We start from the raw sequence: 22,537 nt of genomic DNA, 5'->3' as shown, positions 1-22,537 counted from the left end.
ACACAGAGCCCTCACGCAGGAGGGGTGAAGAGCCCCCGAATAGCAACTTTACAGGGTTTATATAGGGAAAAACCACAGAGCTAGGGAGGGGGTCTTGCTCAAGGGACTTTTCATATAGAGAGGGTTCTGATTGGTGGAGTCCGCCTGGTGTTGCTTGGCTAGGCCAGAAGTGACCACAGGCAGGGTGGTGGCTTCCTGGGTTCCAGGAAACTGAGACAGGGTTGGGGAACTAGGCAGTTGAGCAAGGTTTAAGAATAGCAACAAGTCAGTTAGGGTCTCAGGGCAGGGGCTAACCAGAGACTATCATCTTAAAATGGTTGTTCTTTAGTAAATTTGTGGCAAGCAGGCAAGCAACGTTACAAAAGCTAAGAAGGCAGGTTAGCATGGCAACGAGGCTTTTAATTCCTTGACCTTACACTGCTGGCGCCCGCGGGAGGGGAGAAGCACGTGTCACCTCCTGTCGTCAGTGACACCCCCCCACCCAGTGCTGCTCGTTGGGGTATGATACCCCACCCCGTGAAAGTAGAGGAAAGGTTCCAGGCGACCATGCAGGCGGAGCCCGAGATCCATCCGGAAGGCAGTGGGATAGGCTGGTCCTGCTCCAGCGGGTACCTGGGCAAGTGCCCAGAATCTGGACGAAGAGGCGCCTCGTCTGCGCGCGTCCACGGCTAGCGGAGCTGAGAGCAAGCTCGGGAGGGAACTGTGGCCCGTGAGGTGATGCTGGGCTCCCCAGCGGCGCCTACCACCTTCCAGTAGTCACCATATGTGCTTAGAATATTGTCTTGAGCGGTTCCACGCCACATCACATTAAGCATATTAGATACATCCATCTTTCGCTAGTTTTCCTTTTCTTCCGTGAAAAGATTACAAGCTATTGTACCTTCGAAATTAAGTTGCTCGGAGAATCTTATAATTTATGCATGGGAGTGGTTGAGAAGCAAGAGGCTCTAAACCACACATTGTTTTTACAAGTAATTACTGTAGTTACCTACAGATTTTTTTTTTCTTCCTCCTGTCGATTGCGTATGCGCTGGACAGATTGTGCTTGCTCTGGCCACTGTTTGCTGGCATTTAGCCACCTTGGTTCATTGCAGGGAAGTAGTTGATAAAAGCTTGGTGGCAAATGCATTGAGTTGCAGAGATCTGCACGTAACACGAGGGAAAACAAAGCATTTAACTACACGGCGGGTGGCGGGGTGGGGTGGAGCGAGTTACTATTCAGTTTTCTTTCAAGCCTTGGAAATAGATCAAGAGACTCAGTCTAATCCCAACATAGTTTCAATACCTCTTATTTCCTCTTTACGTTAGTCTCTGGGTATCTGACAGTTTTACCTAAATACAAGTTAATCACTTTCACTTTCATTTTACTTATATTTATTTTAATAATTATTTTAAAGCTATTAATACTGACTTCACATTTTTAAATAATAACTTTTTTGTTTGTTTGTTTGTTTTTCGAGGTAGGGTCTCACTCTGACTCAGGCTGACTGGAATTAATTATGTAGTCTTAAGGTGGCCTCAAACTCACATGGCGATCCTCCTGCCTCTGCCTCCCGAGTGCTGGGATTAAAGGTGTGTACCACCACGCCCAGCCTAAATAATAACTTTTAAAGATATTTCACTTATTTGCAAGGACAGAGAGAATATGGACGCACCAGTGCCTCTTGCTGCTGCAAAAGCACTCTAGATGCATGTACCACTTTGTGCATCTGGCTTTTTTTTTTTTTTTTTTTTTTTGCATCTGGCTTTTTGTAGATACTGGGGATTTGAACCTAGGCCAAACCCGGGCCATCAGGCTTTGCTGGCAACTGCCTTTAACCGCTGAGCCATTTCTCCAATCCTTGGCTTCACATTTTACAGAAACATAAAACAAATCGTATGAAGAAAATATAATAAGGGGATAACAGGTAGGGACATGGCTTTGGCCCCTCGAGGAAGGCAAAATTGAAGAACAGAGGTGTGAGGAGTTAATGCACGTTTTGTTTTTGAGGCATGGAGGGAAAAGGGTGGGGCATTTCAGGGAGAGAACAGCCTGTACCAGGACTGAGGACAGGGGAGTGTGACACACAAATAGATCTCTGGCTGGGAGGAACAGGCAGAGCCTCTCCAGGGTTGGATTTCATTCCAAGGAGCAGTTCTCCGCTCCATCAGACTTGTTAATCCTTGCAATTAATAATTGACATCTTGATCCTACTCTGCAGTGCAAAACCTACACACAATGTTTATCATTCAGTTATTTACATTTTAATATTGCTGATTTCATACATATTCAATGTATTTTGATCATATTCATCCCCCACTACCCTCTCTCCACTCTCTCAACTAGTCTTCCTACTTTCATGTCTTTTGATTTTGTTTATACCAGCACTCAGGAGGCAGAGGTAGGAGGACTGCCATGAGTTCGAGGCCACCCTGAGACTCCATAGTGAATTCCAGGTCAGCCTGGGCTAGAGTGAGACCCTACCTCGAAAAAAAAAAAAAAAAATTTTGTTGTTTATAAAAGCCGGGCATGGTGGCACACGCCTTTAATCTCAGCACTCAGGAGGCAGACGTAGGAGGATCACTGTGAGTTTGAGGCCACCCTGAGACTACATAGTGAATTCCAGGTCAGCCTGAACTAGTCTGAGACACTACTTCGAAAAACCAAAAAAAAAAAAAAAAAAAAAAGATTTTTTGTTTGTTTGTTTGTTTATTTCTGTTACCCACTGAGTTTAATTAGGGTTGCTTGCATTAGCTTGGGTGGAGACACATGAGCAGCTTGTCAGAAACTACACCACTGAAGAGAATGACTCCCCCTTCCTCAGAAACCATTTACTGCCAATAGCTCCTCAGGGAGGGGTGGAACCTCTTGCACTCCTTTCCAAATTATTAAATATTAATGTAATATCTTTTTTTGTTGTTGTTTTTGTATTTTGAGGTAGGGTTTCTAGCTCAGGCTGACCTGGAATTCACTATGTATTCTCAAGGTGGCCTCGAACTCAGTGATCCTCCTACCTCTGCGTCCCGAGTGCTGGCATTAATATAATATCTTAAATATATTATAGAAAAGAATAAGTATGTGAACATGTTAACACTTGACACATGAAGCAGACACATGCTTTGCTCCTCTAAAAAACCACAGTTGGAATATGCGTACATGAACACACGCGCAGCACAGGGGGGTGCTGAGAGCCACCCCTTAAAGGCCACCAATGCATGTGTGCTCTTGCCAGTGTGATATTCTGAAATGGTGACAAGTGTCGGCAAAGCTCCAAACAAAACAAAGTGCAGCTGTCATTCTATGGTAAGTAGCTACTGAAAAAGTTACTGAAAAATTCCCTGTATAATTAAACCCTACCCTCCAAATAATACAGCGTGTCCCTATGTCAAAAGGATTTACAGCCTAGGCTCAGAAATTACCAGCGTGGTTTCAAAAAATAAATAGTTGTTTTTATTTTTAGCACATTAGATTTACAGGATACCTGAGCAAAGCAAATAGAACAGACCTCTATATAGCTGCAACCCAGTCTCCCTTATTTAAGTGTCACATTAATGTGTTATGTTTGTGATAATTAATGAACCGACATTGATCCGTTATTAACTAAGGCATATAGTTTAAGTTTACTTTTTTTTTCTCTTTCTGTTTTTTTAAGGAAGGGTATCACTATGGCCTAGGCTGACCTGGAGTTACCTATGTAGTCTCATGGTGGCCTCGATCCTCCTACCTCTGCCTCCTGAATGCTGGGAAGTTTACTCTTTGTTTAAAAATATTTAATTATTTATTTACAAGAGAGAGACAGACAGAGCATGAGCATACTAGGGCCTTTGCCCCTGCAAACAAACTCCAGATGTATTTGCCACTTTGGACATCTGACTTTACATGGGTACTGAGGAATGAAACCTGGGCCAGTGGGCTTTGCAAGAAGGTGCCTTTAATCACTGAGCCATCTTCCCAGTCCAAGTTTATCCCCCTTTTTTTTCAAGGTAGGTCCAGGCTAACCTGGTACTTGCTCTGTAATCCCAGGCTGGCCTCAAACTCACAGTGATTCTCTTTCTTCTGTCTGCCAAGTGCTGGGATTAAAGGTGTGTGCAACCATGCCCTGCTAAGTTTACTCTTCATGTTATATATTTAAATATTTATTTATTAATTTGCATATGTGTGCATGTATGAGTGAGCTAGGGTTTCTTGCTATTGTGAACAAATGCCCATTTGGGGTTGGAGAGATTGCTCAGTGGTTAAAGGCACTTGTTGGCAAAGCCTAACAAATCCCTAGTATGCACATAAAGCCAAATGCACAAAGTGGCACATAGGTATGGAGTTTGTTTGCAGTAGCAGGAGACCCTGGTATGCCCATACTCTCTCTATCCTCTCTCTCTCTCCCCTTTTTCTCTTTGTGCTTGCAAATAAATAATAAATAAACTATATTAAAAAAATAAAAAGAAAATGCCCATCTGGCTTTACATGAATAGCTGGGGAATTGAACCTGGGCCAATAGACTTTATAAGCAAATTCCTTAAAGCACTGAGCCATCTCCCCAGCTCTTGTGTGTGTGTGTGTGTGTACGTGTGTGTGATTTGAGATAGGGTTTCACTGTAGCCCATACTTACCTGGAATTAACTATACAGTTCAGGCTGGCCTTGAATTACTGATCATCCTGCCTCTGTACCTGAATGTTGGGATTGTAAGTGTTGGCTTTACACCTGGAAATACACTTTTTTTTTTTGCATGTATTGAGTATGTGGTATGATGATATGTATGATGTGGTGTGTGTGTGTAGCATATACATGTGTGTATGCAGATGTGTACATCCCTTGCACCCACATGTGGAGGCCAGAGGAGAATGTTGGATGGCCTTGTCTGTCACTCAAAGATATTTCCTTGAACTGGAGTCTCTCTCTAACATGGAGCTGCAGTTTTTGTGAACCCCAGAGATTCTCTAGTCTCCACCCCCTACAGGACCACAGTTACAGGCATATATTACCACACCCAGCTGTTTATGTGGGTGCTGGGGAATTGAACCCAGATGGTCTTGGGCCCTCACAGGCCCTTGTATTTGTGTAGCAAGCCTCTTAAATGCTGAGCCATCTGTTCAGCCTCACAATGCCCTTTTTTAAAATCCTGTATGTGCACAGTATGTGTGTGTGTGTGTGTGTGTGTGTAGTGTGTGCACATCACATGTATGTGCTGATGTGGTGCCCTGCACTCAGTCGCTGTGACTGTAGAAGAACGTGCATTCCTTCCATCACCCACTGCCTATTTTTTCCTTGGATCTAACTCTCTTTGCGATTCTGGAACTTGCTGTTCTGGAGCCCCTGTAATTCTGTGATCTCCACTCCCCACAGAACATGGGTTATAGACATGTGTCGCCATGCCCAGCTATTTCCATGGGTTCTGGAGCATTGAACTCAGCTGGTCTCAGACCTCCTCAAGCCCTCAAGCAGGCACAAGAAGTGCACTTAACTGCTGAGCCCTGCAAAATGCTTTTAAAAAATAACATTTTGTAATGCCCTTTTCATAATCATGAGAGATTTTCATAGGTAGCATAACCCATCAACACAACTTAAAAAAAAAAAACAGCGATAATGCCATAAATCTGATACAAAGGAAAAACCCGGATGAGAGAAGTTGATAATGAAATGGGAAGAATTTCACTATATGATTTTGAGCACCACTACTCTAACATGGAGTTTGACACTTGCACTTGCTTCTCATGAATGAGTTTAGAGTTAATAGAAGATCAGAAGTCAAATCAAGCTGGGTGTGGTGGTGCATGCCTGTCATTGGAGCACTTGAGAGGTAGAGGCTGGAGGATCAGTTCAAGGACAGCCTTGGCTATATAATTGGGGGCCAGCCTCGGTTACATGAAACCCTATCTCAAAAACAAAACAAACAAACAAAAAAAAACCTGAGGGCTGGAGGGATGGCTTATGGGTTAAGGCACTTGTCTGCCAAGCCTAAGGACCCATGCTGGACTCTCCAGATCCCACCTTAGCCAGGCATAAAGGTGAGGCAAAGGCAAGGCTGCATGTGCTCACTAGGTGGTGCAAGCATCCGGAGTGCGATTGCAGGGGCTAAGGCCCTGGCAAGCCAATTCTCCCTCTCTAAAAACAAAAACAAAACAAAACTAAGCCAGGCATAGTGGGGCAGGTGTTTAGCTCCAGCACTTGGGAGGTTGAGGTAGGAGGAGGCCCATCCCAGCCTGGAACTCTAGCCTGGGCTAGAGTGAGACCCTGCTTCAAAGGAAAACAAACAGAAAACCAGGGCTAGGGAAATAGCTCAGTAGAGTGCTTGCCTTGCAAGCACGAGGACCTGAACTTGATGTCCAGAACCCACATAAAAATAAATGCAAGGTGGGTGGCACCTGCTTATAGTCCCAATACTACAGAAATGGAGGCAGTTGGATCCCTGAATCTTTCTGGCTCGCTCCTCTCTCTTAGAAGGCCAACTGCAGGCCATTGAGAGACCCTGTCTCAGAGTGAGTGGTTGGGACTGGGGAGATGGCTCAATGGATAAAGCACCTATGATGCAAGCATGAGTATCTGAGTTTGGAACCCCATCACCCATGTACCAACCTGGACTCTATGACAGGTGTAATTCCAGACGTGCCTATGGGCAAGAAGGGAGGCAGAGACAGGAGAATCTGCTGGAAGCTCTGGGCTGAGCTAGCCTGGCAAAAGCAGCAGTGAACTGCCTGAAACCCTGCCTCCAAGGAGGTGGAAGATGAGAACCAACACTGGAAATCTGTCCTCTGACCTCCACATGTGTGTGTGCCATGGAGTGTGTGAGTGCACAGCACACATGCACAAAGGTGGATGGTGTTCCTCAGTCCTGTGGCCATCACATGTGCACCCCCACATGAGCACACATATACATATGTATTAAAACAAAAGCTGTGCATGGTGGCACACGCCTTTAATCCCAGCACTCGGGAGGCAGAGGTAGGAGGATCGCTGTGAGTTCGAGGCCACCCTGAGACTCCATAGTGAATTCCAGGTCAGCCTGGGCTAGAGTGAGACCCTACCTTGAAAACAAAAACAAAAACAAAACAAAAAAAAACCCGTATGTATTAAAACAAATAGAAAAACGGAAGTCAAATCAATTTAAGAAAATCACGGAAAGAACAGTACAGTGATTGAGATGAATAGTGAAATAAAAAATGCAGCTCAAATAAGCTAAAATCAGCTGGGCATGGTGGCGCACGCCTCTAATCCCAGAATTTGGGAAGCAGAACTAGGAGGATCACCATGAGTTTAAGGTCACCCTGAGACTACATAGTAAATTCCAGGTCAGCCTGGACTGGAGTGAAACCCTACCTCAAAAAATCAAGATAAGAAAATAAAATTTAAAAAGCTACAATCAAACAATATTATTTATGCTTGGTAAGAAAAAGAGGGAAATAACCTTAAATGAATTCTAAATATAGTGCCAAAATAAGTCATAGGCTATCAAAGTGGAGAAAACAAGAAGCTGCGATATTTTGGTAAATGATGAGATTTATTTATGAGTTTAGCGAAAAATCATTCCTGTTGTAATACTGTAAGATTGGGATAGTGATAAATATATGCCCACTTTAAAAAAATATATTTTATTTGAGAGAAAGAAAATGGGAACCTCAGGGCCTCTAGCCATTGCAAATGAACTCAAGAAACATGTGCCAACATGTGTATCTGACATATGTGGGTACTGGGTAATTGAACCTGGGTCCTTAGGCTTAATAGTCCAGTTCCTTAACTGCTAAGCCATCTCTCCAGCCCAGGTCCACTGTTTTTGACAGTGCTTTATTTAAGGAGATGGAGCATGGACCCTACACTTGCTCAGTAAGTGCTGCACCCTAGCTCCTGATTACTGCTCTGAACTCTCCTGCTTTGCCAATTTCTAGCACTTAAGACCTTGGGACCTCACAGAATGGAAAAGTTTTTGTACAGCAAAGGACACTGTGAGTAGAACAGAGAGGCAGCCTACAGAATGGGAGAAAATCTTTGCCAGCTATACGTGTGACAGAGGATTGAATATACAAAGAACTAAAAGAAAGTAATAATAATAATAAGGAATCAAACAACCAATCAAAAATGGGCTATAGCTGGACATGGTGGTGCATGTCTTTAATCCAGAACCCAGGAGGCAGAGGTAAAAAGGATCACTTTGAGTTTGAGGCCAGCCTGGGACTACAGAGTGAGTTACAGGTCAGCCTGGGCTAGAGTGAGACCCTACCTCAAAGAAAGGGGGAGGGTGCTATAGAGCTGAATAGAGAGTTTCCAAAAGAAGAAATACAGGCTGTAGAGATGGCTTAGTGGTTAAGGTGCTTGCCTATGAAGTCTAAGGACCCAGGTTCAATTCTCTAGTACCCACGTAAGCCAGATACACAAGGTAGTACAAGTGTCTGGAGTGCGTTTGCAGTGGCTAGAGGCCCTGGCATGCCCATTTTCTTCTCTCTCTCTCTCTCTCTCTCAAATAAATAAATAAATTTAAAAAATTAAAATAGAAGAAATACAAATGGCCAACAAACACCTAAAACCATATCCTGTTACAGGAAACTGAGGCTCACAGAACCAGCACCAGAGACTAAGTGGAGAATTAGGATACAAGTTTATTTTTATGCCAGTGTGGGCCCAGGGGAATCTCTTCCAAAGCCTAGACCCTGATTCTTTCTGGATTAGAGCCTATATACCTTATTTTGGACTAGTCTTATTATTTTTTTGTTTGTTTGTTTTTTGAAGTAGGGTCTCACACTAGCTCAGGCTGACCTGGAATTCACTATGTAGTCTCAGGGTGGCCTTGAACTCATGGCGATCTTCCTACCTCTGCCTCCTGAATGCTGGGATTAAAGGCGTGCACCACCCCGCCTGGCTTTTTTTTTTTTTTTTTTTTTTTTTTTTTTTTGAGGTAGGGTTTCACTCTAGCGCAGGCTGGCCTAGAATCCACTATGTAGTCTCAAGCTGGCCTCCAGCTCAAAGCAATCTTCTTACCTCAGCCTCCCAAGTGCTGGAATTAAAGGTGTGCACCACCATGCCTGGAAGAGAGAGAGAGGAAGAGGGAGAGGGAGTGACAGAGAAAGAAAAGGAGAGAGAGGGAAAGAGAGAGAGAAAAAAAATCAGTGCATCAGGGCCTCTAGTTGCTGCAAACGAACTCCAGTCGTTTGTACCATTTTGTGTATCTGGCTTTTACGTGGATACTGGCGAATCAAATTTGGGTTGTTAGGCTTTATAGGCAAGCACCTTAATCGCTGAGCCACCTCTCCAGCCCCAGTCTTATTATTGTTAAGTCTCAGAGCCCAGAGCCCTGGCATAGTGCCAAAGACCTTAAGATATGAGATAGACAAGTTGTACAGAAACAGAAAAATGGTTATTATACAGATGCCTGCAACTGCTATGGAGATAAAAGGAACACAAGATGATTTGCAGTACGGGATAGGAGCTGCAAGTACAGACCATGATCTTGAAACAATTAAAAAAAACAACAACAACTATAGTGTTGGACATTACCAGCACAAAAGACTATACAGTACAGGTCATAACTTTGGGACCAGAGCTTCTAAATCTCCTTACCCCAATTTTCTTTTCTTTTCTTTTTTTTTTCCATTTTCTTTTTTTGTTTGTTTTTGTTTTTTTGAGGTAAGGTTTTACTCTAGCCCAGGCTGACCTGGAAAAACTATGTAGTCTCAGGGTGACCTTGAACTCAAGGCAATCCTCCTTCCTACCTCTGCCTCCCAAGAGCTGGGATTACTTACCCCAATTTGTATCTCAATTCCCCTTGTGATGTCTTTTATAGATCACTTTAAGATATATCACTTATCTCTATGTCATTGATATTAACCCTGTGGTAGCCCTGGAGAAGCATCTGAAACTTTATGGCTTTTAGGTAGGAGGAGACAAACCAGACAATTAGGCCTGGAGCACTTCCAGTTCCAGTCTGGATGTTTTTAATTTTACTACACATATTTGAGAGGTTACATTTTTTCTCCAGAGTGCAGAGCACATTCCAGAAAATATGTGTAATGACCTTGGGACTATGTGGTCTTATTTTTCCTTTCATTGGTATTACTGTTCCATTTCCTAAAGTAATTCTTCCATAGGGCTTACCTATAAAGGCACTATCAATTACAGCTTCTGATTTATTTATTTCCCCTGTTAACAATTCATCTTTATCTTCTGATGGGAGGAGTTTTCAAGTTAGGCTTTCTCCCAATTGATTAAAGCCCAAAATGTAGTTACAAAAGAAAACATTGAGGGACCCCAGCTGAGGTCCTTTTCCCTCATTGATAAAACATGGGGCAGCTGACAAAAATCTGGAAGAAGCCATTCTACATGTAGTTCAATGGGAGAAAGAGAAAACACCACTGAAGATATTCAACAGTGGACACTGCAAGCCTTATAATTGGCTAGCCAGGCCAAATGAGTAATGGGTGCAATAGTGGCACATCTGTCATGGTGGAAACCAACTGCCCTCCAATTGGACTGGAGGCCTGCTCCATGGGGGAAAACACATCCCTGATACTGAAAAGTTAAAACAGGGGTAGTCATGAGCCCTAGGGATGTAACAGCTGCTGATGTCTGGATAAGTGTATATACTATGCTTATCATACTGCCCAGTAAGCACTTCTCTTAATATTTATACCCTTATATTAACACTACTCTCACTTTTGGTAGAGAATCTTCTCTTTTCAGATGGCAGTGACCTTGGGATGACTCAGAAGGTATCATAGTGCTGGAAAGAAGTGACTGGAGTGCTGAGTAACATCTTTATCACACCTTCCATGGCTCAGGGTCTAATGCAGAAGAGGTGGTGGAAAGAATGTAAGAGCCAAAGGAAGGGTAGGACTCCTTACAACATGCTCCTCCAGACACAAAATGGCCTGCATATCCACGACCTCACCGTGCCTGACACTACCTACACAAGACCATCATAAGAGGAGGAAAAGATCATGACATCAAAATAAAAGAGAGACTGATTGAGATGGGGAGGGGATATGATGGGGAATGGAATTTCAAGGGGGAAATGGGGGGGGGCGCGGGAGGGCATTACCATGGGATATTTTTTATTATCATGGAAAATGTTAATAAAAATTGAGAGAAAAAAACCACAGGCATATTTTTTCAATTTTTATTTATTTGACACAGAAAGGGGGAGAGAATGGGTGCACCAGGGCCTCCAGCTATTGCAAACGAATTCCAGATGCGTGCGCCCGCTTGTGCACCTGGCTAACATGGGTTCTGGGGAAACAAACCTTGGTCCTTTGGCTTTGCAGGCAAACACCTTAACTGCTAAGTCATACCACCAGCCCCATTTTTTCTTTGTACATGAGACTTTACCAAAGAACAGGGGAAATGACTCTACTTTTATTACTCCCTTAAGCTTCTAGATGATAGGTTTGACTGTCACATTAATATAATGTGTTTTATTGACAGAGGGAGTACTAATAGAGGGAAGTCCTTTACAACCATCTGGGTATTGGGACTTACCCAACAGTCTGACTTAGTCAACCTTGACAACAAGCTCAAAAGTAGGGACCTATGGGTGTCCTGCCTGACCTGCAGGGAAAAGGCAAAGGACTATAAGAAACACATAATACTCATAATTATGCCCTCTGTGACTATATAAAACATAGCTATTTATTTTTCTAGTAAATTTTAGTCTCCAGCCCATATATTAATGGTACTCTCACTTTTGCTTAGAGAAGTTTCTTTTCAGATGGTGTTAATCCCTGCAGTGACTTAAAATTCACCAAAATGCTGAGAAGTGACAGTGGAGTGTTCAGCACTAAGTGAGACATTTCTATCTTACCCTTCAAGGCTCAGGGACCATTGCAGAAGAGCTTGCAGAAAGAATGTCAGAGGGCTGGAGAGATGGATCAGCAGTTGAGACACTTGCCTGTAAAGCCTAATGACCTTGGTTCAATTCCCCAATGCCCACATGGAGTCAGATGCATGGTGGCACATGCATCTGGAGATTGTTTGCAGCAGCTGGAGGCCCAGGTGTGCCTATTCTCTCTCTTTCTACTTATAAATAAATAAATAACAATAAAGAATGTAAGAGCCAAAGGAAGGGGAGCAGTGCTTAGAATGCTGTCTTCCAGACACAAAGTGGACTTGATATTCATGACCTCACAGTGGCTGATGCTACCTACACAAGACTTGCATAATAGGAGGGGAAAAAAACGATGAGATCAAAAAAGAAGAGAGAAGAGAGACTAGTTGGAAAGAGAAGGGATTCAGCTAGGTGTGGTGGTACATTTCTTTAATCTCAGCTCTTGGGAGGCAGAGGTAGGAGTTCTGTGAGTTCAAGGCCAGCCTAGATCAGTCTGAGCTGGAGCAAGACCCTATTTTTTTCTTATTTATTTATTTAAGACAGAGAAAGGACAGAAAGAGGGGGAGAGAGAAAGAATGGGTGCTCCAGGGCCTCTAGCCACTACAAACGAACTCCAGGTAATTGTGCCACCTTGTGCATATGGCTTATGTGGGACCTGGAGAATTGAACCTGGCAAGACCATATTTTGAAAAAAAATGGAAGAAAGTAAGTAAGAAAAAAGGAAGGGATTCAGGGGCCAAATAGATGGCCAAGTAGTTAAGGCACTTACTTGCAAATCCAAACAACCCAGGTTCAATTCCCTAGTACCTACATAAAGCCAGATGCAGAAAGTAGTACATGCATCTCGAGTTCTTTTGCAGTGGCAAGAGGCCCTGGAGCATCCATACTCATTTCTTGCTCTCTTTCTCTGTGCTTGCAAATAAATAAACAAGAACATTTAAAAAAAAAATTTTTTTTTTTTTGGTTTTTCCAGGTAGGATTTCACTCTGGCCCAGGCTGACCTGGAATTCACTATGGAGTCTCAGGGTGGCCTCGAACTCATGGCAATCCTCCTATCTCTGCCTCCTGAGTGCTGGGATTAAAGGCCTGCGCCACCATGCCCAGATAAATTTTTTTTTTAAAAGAGCTGGGTGTGGTGGTGCATGCCTTCATTCCCAGTACTCGGGAGGCAGAGGTAGGCAATCATTGTGGATTCAAGGCCAGCTTGAGACTACATAGTGTATTATAGATCAGCCTGGGCAAGACCAAGACCCTATTTCAGAAAACCAAAAGAAGGAAATAAAAAATTTAAAAAGAAAGGACTCAGTGGAGGGGGGATACAGGAAAAAAGGGAGGGTGGTGAGAGAGGATTATGACCATGGTATATTGTCAGTATTATGGAAGTTTTCAATAAAATGTAAAAAGACAACCTTGAGAACCATAATGTCTTTTGGTAGAAAACAGGAATATAAGATGGTGGGTTGGGAAACCAAGAAATCATCTGGTGGTTGTAGGTTTTTGGGTATAGTATGAAAGATTCTTTTTATTAACCCAGGCAACTTCAAAATCAGTAAATAATTTCAGCATGTATTTTTCATGTAGTAAACGTTTTTTCATTTTAATAAATGTTTTATTTTTCCAAATATTCAGTCACTTAACCCTGTTCATGCATCTTCACCAGAAGCTGGGGGATTTTTCACTCTTAGTATTTCTGGTATAAATTACTTGAGTTCTGTGCTTTGAAAGTGGTTTGACAAGTCCTTCACTAGGAGAGCCTTGAAGGGCTGGGCTTGGATCTCTCAGGATCCACAGCTAGGGGAGTAAACTTACAGTTGGGAACTCCTTGCTGAACTTGTTGTAAGTAGCTTTGTCAAACAGGACTAGGTTGTTGAACTTGTCCTGAGCTTTGCCTTTGGACTACTTCTTTTTGGCCTTGACCCTGACTTGTTTACTGAGTCTTTGTGTTCCTTAACCGACTTTCTGGCGTCTTCCTTCTGGAAGTCCTTAGGCACGGTGGTGAAGTTCAAAGAGAGGCAGCAATTACTGGAGCTTCGCTGAAAGGCCAGACAAAAAGGCTCATATGATAGGTTGCTTGTTATTGGGTTACAAATATTTTAAGATATAACTTTACTAATAAGAAGCATTTTTATAAAGCAGCCCTTGTTCATTAGACAGTGAGATCCTAGCACTTCATTTACTGCACTGATTAATAATGTTTTTTATAATATTTTATTATTATTATTTTGGTTTTTCAAGGTAGGGTCTCATTCTAGCCCAGGCTGACCTAGAATTCACGCTGTAGTCTCAGGCTGGCCTGGAACTCACACCAGTCCTACTACCTCTGCCTCCCAAGTGCCGGGATTAAAGGCGTGAGCCACCACACCCAGCTAATGTTTTATTTTTTTATTTGCAAGGAGAGAGGGAGAGAGAAAGCACACCAGAGCCTTTTGCCGCTGCAAATGAACTCCAGATGCAAGTACCACTCTATGCATCTGGCTTATGTGGGTACTGGGAAATCAAACCCAAGGCAACAGGCTTTGCAAGTAAGCACCTTAACTGTTAGTCCATCTCCCCATCTCTTAATAGTGTTTTGTCTTGTCTTTTAGAAAGTTCTCCCTCATATATTTCTTCTGGAATGTGTACTCACAGCTGGTTTGTTCCTTTTACAGCTGCTGTAATGAGATAAATGTTGCTGGTAATGCTCTGTTGTATTATTTAGTTCTTTTTAAAACACGGGAGATAAGTCAGGCAGGGAGTCATACTTCCCAGCACTTGGGAGGTGGAGGCAGGAAGATCAAGAGTCCAAGGCCAGCCTCAGCTACACAGTAAGTTTGAGTCTGGGTTTTATGAGACCTTGTCTTTTTTTTTTTTTTTTTTTTTTTTCTGGTTTTGCGAGGTAGGGTCTCACTCTAGCCCAGACTGACCTGGAATTCACTGTGTAGTCTCAGGGTGGTCTTGTACACACAGCGATCCTCCTCTGCCTCTGCCTCTTGAGTGCTGGGATTAAAGGCGAGCATCACCATGCCTGGCTTGAGACCTTGTCTTTATATATTCATTTGTGTGTGTGCATGTACTGGGATCTTTTCAAACTGCAAACAAATGCCAGATGTTTGTGCCACTTTTTTTTTCTTTTTGAGGCAAGCCTAATAAACTGGCCTTTTCTTTTTCTTTCTTTTTTTATGAGAGAGGGAGAGAGAGAATTGGTGCACCAGGGCCTCTAACCACTGTAATCGAACTCCAGATGTGTGCACCACTTGTGCGCATATGTGACCTTGTGCATCTGGCCTGTGTAGGATCTGGAGAGTCAACCATGGGTCCTTAGGCTTCGCAGGCAAGTGCCTTAGCTGCTAAGCCATCTCTCCAGCCCTGTGCCAGTTTTTGCATCTCATTTTACATGGCTGGGGAATTGAATGCCCAGCTCACTGAAAAAGCATTTTAAAAAATTTATTATGGACAGGCATATTTATTACAGACATATTTCATATGGCTGCATCATGTACTGGTACCATCCTTTCCCTCATCCTTGCTGCTATTCCGCTGGGGCTTCCTCAGTGGGGTGGCAAGTATTCTCCGTGAAGTTGTGAGTTACACATTGTGGGATCAACAGTCAGTTGTTGGGGGGAGGAAGTGCTTTTGGGCATGATATACCATCCTGTGGCTCTTATAATGTTTTTGTCCCCTCTTCTGCAAAATTCTGAGCCATGGTGGGTGTATTTTAAGTCTACTTCAATGATGAGCTCAGAAAGAGCATTTTTTAAAAAGAGCTTACTATTTTATTATTTTGAGAGAGTGAAAAGTAGATAGACACACACACACACACACACACACACACACACACACACACACACACAGCATGGGTGCGCCAGGGCCTGTAGACACTTGCAAACACCACCTTTTATAACTGGCTTTATGTGGGTACTGGGGAATTGAACTTGGTTCCTGAGGCTTTTCAGGCAAGCACCTTAACTACTGAGCAATCTTTGTAGCCCCAAAAGAGCATTTTTTTTTCAAGGTAGGGTCTTGCTCTAGCCCAGGCTGATCTGGAATTCAGTATGTAGTGTCAGGGTAGCCTGAAACTCATGGTAATCCTCCTACTTCTCTCTGCCTCCCAACTACTGGGATTAAAGGTGTGCACCACCTCACCCAGCTTCTTTATTTTTTTTTTTTTAAGGTAGGGTGTCGCTCTAGCCCAAGCTGACTTGGAATTCACTATGTAGTCTCAGGCTGGCCTCAAACTCACAGCAATCCTCCTACCTGTGCCCCTGAGTCTGGGATTAAAGGCGTACCCTACCACATTCAGCTCTGGGATACTTTTTTTTTTTTTTTTTTCGAGGAAGGGTTTTGCTTTAGCCTAGGCTGACCTGGAATTCATTAAGTAGTCTCAGGGTGACCTCGAACTCATGACAATCCTCCTACCTCTGCCTCCCAAGTGCTGGGATTAATGGTATGCATCACCACGCCCGGCTCTGGGATACTATTTTTAAAAATTTATTTATTGAGGGCTGGAGAGATGACTTAGCAGTTAAGCATTTGTCTGTGAAGCCTAAGGACCCCGGTTCTAGGCTCGATTCCCCAGGACCCATGTTAGCCAGATGTACAATGGGGTGCACACATCTGGAGTTCGTTTGCAGTGGCTGGAGGCCCTGGCGCGCCCGTTCTCTCTCTCTTTCTCTCTCTCTCTCCCCCTTTTTCTCTGTCTGTTGCTCTCAAATAAATAAGTAAAAATAAACAAAAAAATTATTTATTAGGGCTGGAAAGATGGCTTAGCAGTTAAATCACTGGGATTAAAGGTGACTGCCACTATGCCTCAGCCTAAATAAATTTTTTAAGCAGTTGGGGCCTGGAGAGAAACTTGTGTCTTCTTCCTTATTTGCCTGTTCAGGTATTTATGCCACCACGCTGTTGTGTATATGCACTTTTTTTTATACTTTGCTTACAAATGATGCTATGCTACGCACTTTTTTTGTTTTTTCAAGGTAGGGTCTCACTCTAGCCCAGGCTGGCCTGGAATTCATTATGTATTCTCAGGTGGCCTCAGACTCACGATGATCCTTCTACCTCTGCTTCCCGAGTTCTGGGATTAAAGGTGTGCATCACCACACCCGGCCTGTGCACTTACTTGCTCAAATTCTTGCAACATTGGTTGCTGGGAGTTCTTTCAAGTTGGCTCACCTGTCCTGTGACTTTTTTTTTTTTTTTTGCTTTCCAGTAGTCCAGACTTGCCTTGTGTTGCCTGCCCGGCCCTGCTCAGCACCCTGACAGGAATGCATATCCTTGGAACGTAGATACCGTCACCTGGGCCTTGTAGCAGGAACAACCTTTGAAATATGAAAATCAGATTCTATCAGCTTCCTGTTTATGCTTCTGGGAGGCTGTCCACTGTGCCCAGAGTGAGGGTGAGACTCTTAACAGCCTGCCAGCCCATGGCTGTCTCCCTCAGCTAGCCCACCCAGCCCCAGATACGTTACCTTCTTGCTGGGATTAAAGGCGTTGGCCACCACACCTGTTGACTCTTGACTTTTTCTTTCCTGAAAAAAAAAAATAAAGCCCTTTTAGTTTGTGGGTTTTTTTTTTTTTTTTTTTTTTTGAGACAGGGTCTCATGTAGCCCAGGTTGGCCTTGAACTATGTATCCAAGGATGACCTTGAACTCTTGATCCTCCTGTATCCATACCTCTCAAGTGCTGGGATTACAGGCATGGGCCACCAGACTTGACCTAGGAGGGTCCTTTTTGTTTGTTTTTTGGCTGTGTATATGTATGTGAGTGTGGAGTGGGGACATGTGCATGCTACAGCATGAGTGTGTGTGGGAATACGGGCCTGGGTGGGCCATCATGGCAGGCCTGTGGAAGTCAAAGGACAGCCTCAAGAGTTGGTCCTCCCCTTCCACCTTATGTGAGGCAGGATCTCCTCACGGTTCACTGCTGCATTCACCGGGCTAGCTGGCCCCAGACCTGTGGGAGTCTTCTGTCTCTGCCTCCTATCTCAGTATAGGCACGTGGGAACTACAAATATCCACGTGACTGTCCTGCTTTCCATGAGTTCTCCTCAGAACTCAGTCTGAACTCAGGTACTCATGCTTGTGTGACAAGCACTTATACTGACTGAAGCATCTCTGTGGTGGTTTGATTCAGGTGTCCCCCATAAACTTAAGTGTTCTGAATGCTAGGTTCCCAGCTGATGGAGATTTGGAAATTAATGCCTCCTGGAGGCAGTGTATCGTTGGGGGTGGGTTTATGGGTGTTATAGCCAGTTCCCCCATGCCAGTGTTTGGCACACTCTCCTGTTGCTATTGTCCACCTGATGTGGGCCAGGGGGTGATGTCCACCCTCTGCTCGTGCCATCGTTTCCCCCTGCCTCGAGCCCTCTCGAGCCTGTAAGCCAAAATAAACCTCTTTTTCCCACAAGCTGCTCTTGGTTGGGTGATTTCTACCAGCAATGCGAACCTCACTGCAACAATGTCTCAACCCAAAAGGTTCTTTTCCTTTTGCTGCACAGACTGTCTACACTTTGTTGTCCAGCCTCCCTTGAAGCTCTGTTTGACCACAGGCCAGGTTCTCTCTAGTGGAATTTGATTATAAGTGACTGGCCCATAAAAATTCTGGACTGGCCTATAAAAATTCCCATGTACGTTTGATATTGGACATGGAAAGAAAACAAGGATTTAATCTTTATCCTTTTTTTTTTCTATTATTTATTTATTTATTTATTTGAGAGCGACAGACACAGAGAGAAAGACAGATAGAGGAGAGAGAGAGAATGGGCGCGCCAGGGCTTCCAGCCTCTGCAAACGAACTCCAGACGCGTGCGCCCCCTTGTGCATCTGGCTAACGTGGGACCTGGGGAACCGAGCCTCGATCCGGGGTCCTTAGGCTTCACAGGCAAGCGCTTAACCACTAAGCCATCTCTCCAGCCCAATCTTTACCCTTTTTGTACTGCTATCTGCCAGCAGAATTCGAACAGGCTTGTGGTCAGCCTTGCTAGCTATGGTCACCTTACAGAAACCTGTGGTTTCTCCCCCTTAACAAGGACTTCCTCAGACAAGAAATTTCAGACTTCTCTGGAAACTTTTTTTTTTTTTTGGTTCTTCGAGGTAGGGTCTCACTCTAGCCCAGGCTGACCTGGAATTCACTATGGAGTCTCAGGGTGGCCTCGAACTCATGGCAATTCTCCTACCTCTGCCTCCCGAGTGCTGGGATTAAAGGCATGTGCCACCACGCCTGGCTACTGGAAACTTTTTTTTTTTTAATTATTTATTTATAAGCAGAGAGAGAGAAAGGAAAAAGAGAGAGAGACAGAACGGGCATGCCAGGGCCTCTAGCCAGTGCAAACGAACTCCAGATGCATGTGCCCCTTGTGCATCTGGCTTATGTGGTCCCAGGGAATTGAACCTGGGTCCTTTGGCTTTGCAAATGCCTTAATCACTAAGCCATCTCTCCAGCCCCTCTCTGGAAACTTTATGGGGGACTTACCAACTTCTTACAACTTGCCATTTTCTTATAATCATATATATTAAGACTTTTCTATTAGCCAATCAATATGTAAGCTGTCTTTTTGCTGTAAGCCCCTCCCAACCCAAGGGATAAAAAAATAAAATTCAGGGCTCCCAGGCTTTGAGAGGGGGCAGGGCTGCAGCCTGATTAAAACCTGCTTTATTCCCAGTGTCTTTCTTTATCTTTCCTGTAGCAAGCTCTCCAGGGCCGTGTCTCTGTCCTGTAGATGGGAATAGCACTAGCCAGAGGCACATGGGAGCTTTGTGCAGATGGTGGTTCCTGGATAGCACTATTGGACAGGCTATATTATTAAATAAGGAAGAGTCACTTCTCCATACACAAAATGGCCTGGACATCCATGACCTCACAGTGCCTGACACTACCTACACAAGACCATCATAATAGGAGGAAAAGATCATGACAGCAAAATAAAAGAGAGACTGATTGAGAGGGGGAGGGGAGAATGGAGTTTCAAAGGGGAAAGGGGGGGGGATTACCATGGGATACTGTTTACAGTCATGGAAGTAACACACATCTCTTCACCCCAGGGGGACAGATCAAAGCACCATTAAGCCAGTGTTTGTGAACCAAGGAGTTTCATGGAGGTGACTTACAGAGCAGGTGAGGGGTTGCTTACAGGAGCATGTGTGACTCACGGACAGCTGCATCACTGCAAAGCCCACCCCAGGACAGGTGGCCACTCGTGGAAGCAACATGGCCTCACTGCGCGTGACTTGAAAGCAGCTGGGCTGGTCAGAGTCTCCCAAGCAGTTGTTCAATCTTTCCTTATCCTCAGGGAAGGGTTTTGCAACCTTTTTCCCAGACTGGTTGACCTCAGGAGTCCTAAGCCTCCCTCCTCCCTCGAGGAGGGAATGTTTCCATTCAGAGAAAACTGCTGCCCAACACTGGTCAGAGGCTGTCCCTAAGCAGTTGTTTACTGCTTGAATAGCCCTGGGAAATGGTCCTGTGACCTTTTAAGCTTCAGCTCTCCCAGACTTGACCTCCTAAGCCTCCCTCCTCCCTTCAGGAGGGAATATTTCAATTTGGAGGAGTTTGCTGTACAATACCTCCTTTTCTTTCAGTTCAGATGTGTTCAGTGGCACACAGGAGAAAGACCCAGAAATAAAGGAAGGTTAAATAAATGGAAGGTTAAGAATATAGTATATATTGTCTATTCCAAATGCTGCCCTTACAGATGTGGACTAAAACATTCATTCCAAGTCTGAGCATATTAGGAAGAAAGAAATTTCCAAGCATGAAGCAAAGAGGAGCCTGAACCCTACAGGAGCAGCCTGTGAGCTGGGAGGTGGGTCCCCAGGGGGCTGCAGGTTATAATGAGGTGCTTGGGGTCCAGGTTAGTCTTTGAACCCCAAAACCTAGGTCCATTTCTAATTTTTTTTTTTGAGGTAAGGTTTCACTCTAGCCCAGGCTGACCTGGAATTAACTATGTAGTCTCAGGGTGGCCCTGAATTCATAGTGATCCTCCTACCTCTGCCTCCCGAGTGCTGGGATTACAGGCGTGCGCCACCACGCCCATCCTTCATTTCTAATTTTAATCAAATACTCAAATAAAAAATATTGAGAAGGATAATTATTAAATTATTATATTTATTGAGGGAAGTACAGAGCCAAGAAAAGGCACCCAACTGACTAGGGATCCCACATGGCCAAGCCAGCCCAGGCCCAGCAGAGGGAAAAACTCACCCACAGCTGCAAGTTCCCAAGTGCTTAGAGAGCCTGTCTTCCCCTTGCAAAGGTGTTTATAACCTTATGGTGGTGGGCTGTCTTCCAGCTCAGGTGAACCAGAGGGATAGCTGGTTGGTTAGGACTAGGGGCTGTCTCACGAAGATGTTAGCCCTGACATCAAGTTCTGGGTGCTGAACTTGATCAACCACAATATTTAAATCCTATGAAAGCCCTCCCTCCCAGGAGGGGTCGTGGTTGTTTGTGGAGAAACAGGTCTGGGGAACTAGGCAAGAGATAAGAAGACAGATCATCTTTGATTTCTAGCAGTGCAAACTTTCCTGCCCTTTTTACCTTCAGGGATCCAGTCACCCTAACTGTACCCCTCCTCTTAACATGACGAGAGGTTTGGTTGTTGTTTGTTTCTGTCTCTGTCTTTGGTGTATGTGTGTGTGTGTGCGTGCACACACACATGCATGCAGGCACACAAAAGTCATGGCTCATGTGTGGAAGTCAGAGAACAACTTTGGGTGCCAGTCTCTCACCTTATTCCTTGTTTGAGGCAGAGTCTCTCACTGTACACCACTGCATTCACCAGGGTAGCTGGCTTGCCAGCTTCCAGGTAATCCCCTGACTCTCCTCTCACTGCATACACGCTGGGACTAGAGATGCTCAAGCTACCAAGTATAGCTTTTTGTATGAGTTCTGGGGATCTGAAATCAGGCATTCACACTTGTGCAGCAAGTGCCTTATGCATCTCTCCAGCCTATTTCTCACTCTTTTTTCTTCTTTCTTTCTGTCTTTCTCTCTCTTTCTATTTCTTTCTTTCTTTTTTCTTGAGGCAGAGTTTCTCTCTAGCCCAAGCTGACCTGGAATTCACTATGTAGTCTTGGGTTGGCCTTGAATTCAGAGATCCTCCTACCTCAGCCTCTTGATTGCTGGGATTAAAGGTGTACACCACCACACCTAGCTATTTCTCCTTTAGTGACTTGGGCTGGAGAGATGGCTTAGCAGTTAAGGCACTTCCCTGTGAAGCCTAGGAAGTCACGTCTGACACACCAGGTCCCATGTAAGCCAGATGCAGTAATGCAGGTGCATGAGGTCGCCCATGCACACTGGGTGGCACATGTGTCGGGAGTTTGATTGCAGTGGCTGGAGGCCCTAGTGCACCAATTCTCTCTCTCTCACTCTTGCTGTCACACATAAAGAAAATAGCCAGTGTGTTGGGCTTGCCTCAAAAAATATATATAAAACAGTATAAAATTCCGTGGCTGGGAAGATGGCTTAGCAGTTAAAGGCAGTTGCTTGCAAAGCCTGATGGCCAGGGGTTCAAGTCCCCAGTCCCTACATAAAGCCAGATGCACAAAGTGGTGCATGTGTCTGGAGTTCATTTGCAGTGTCAGGAGGCCCTGGTGTGCCCATTCTCTCAATCTTTTTCTCTTGTCTCAAATAAATGTTTTAAAAACATACAGCATTCAGAAGAGAGTTATGATCATGGTAGATTGTATAGAAGTTGTCAAAATTTTTAAAAATATATACATAAATAAACCCACCTATAATCCGAGTATTTGGAAGACTAAGGTAGGAGGATAACATGAG

At 44.2% G+C, this 22,537-nt stretch overlaps 1 long non-coding RNA gene across 1 annotated transcript; it reads right to left on the bottom strand.

Annotated features, from left to right (window-relative positions):
• Positions 1–13,438: 13,438 nt before the first annotated feature.
• Positions 13,439–21,093, bottom strand: LOC123459262. The gene is made up of 4 exons (XR_006636162.1): positions 20,960–21,093; positions 17,233–17,292; positions 16,937–17,082; positions 13,439–13,818 (listed from the first exon to the last, which is right to left on the bottom strand). It is a non-coding gene; the product is annotated as an uncharacterized LOC123459262 (long non-coding RNA).
• Positions 21,094–22,537: the final 1,444 nt, after the last annotated feature.

Source organism: Jaculus jaculus, chromosome 1 (genome assembly GCF_020740685.1).
Source record: "Jaculus jaculus isolate mJacJac1 chromosome 1, mJacJac1.mat.Y.cur, whole genome shotgun sequence".
Taxonomy (NCBI): Eukaryota; Metazoa; Chordata; class Mammalia; order Rodentia; family Dipodidae; genus Jaculus; species Jaculus jaculus.
This window is presented reverse-complemented; position numbering and strand designations above follow the sequence as displayed.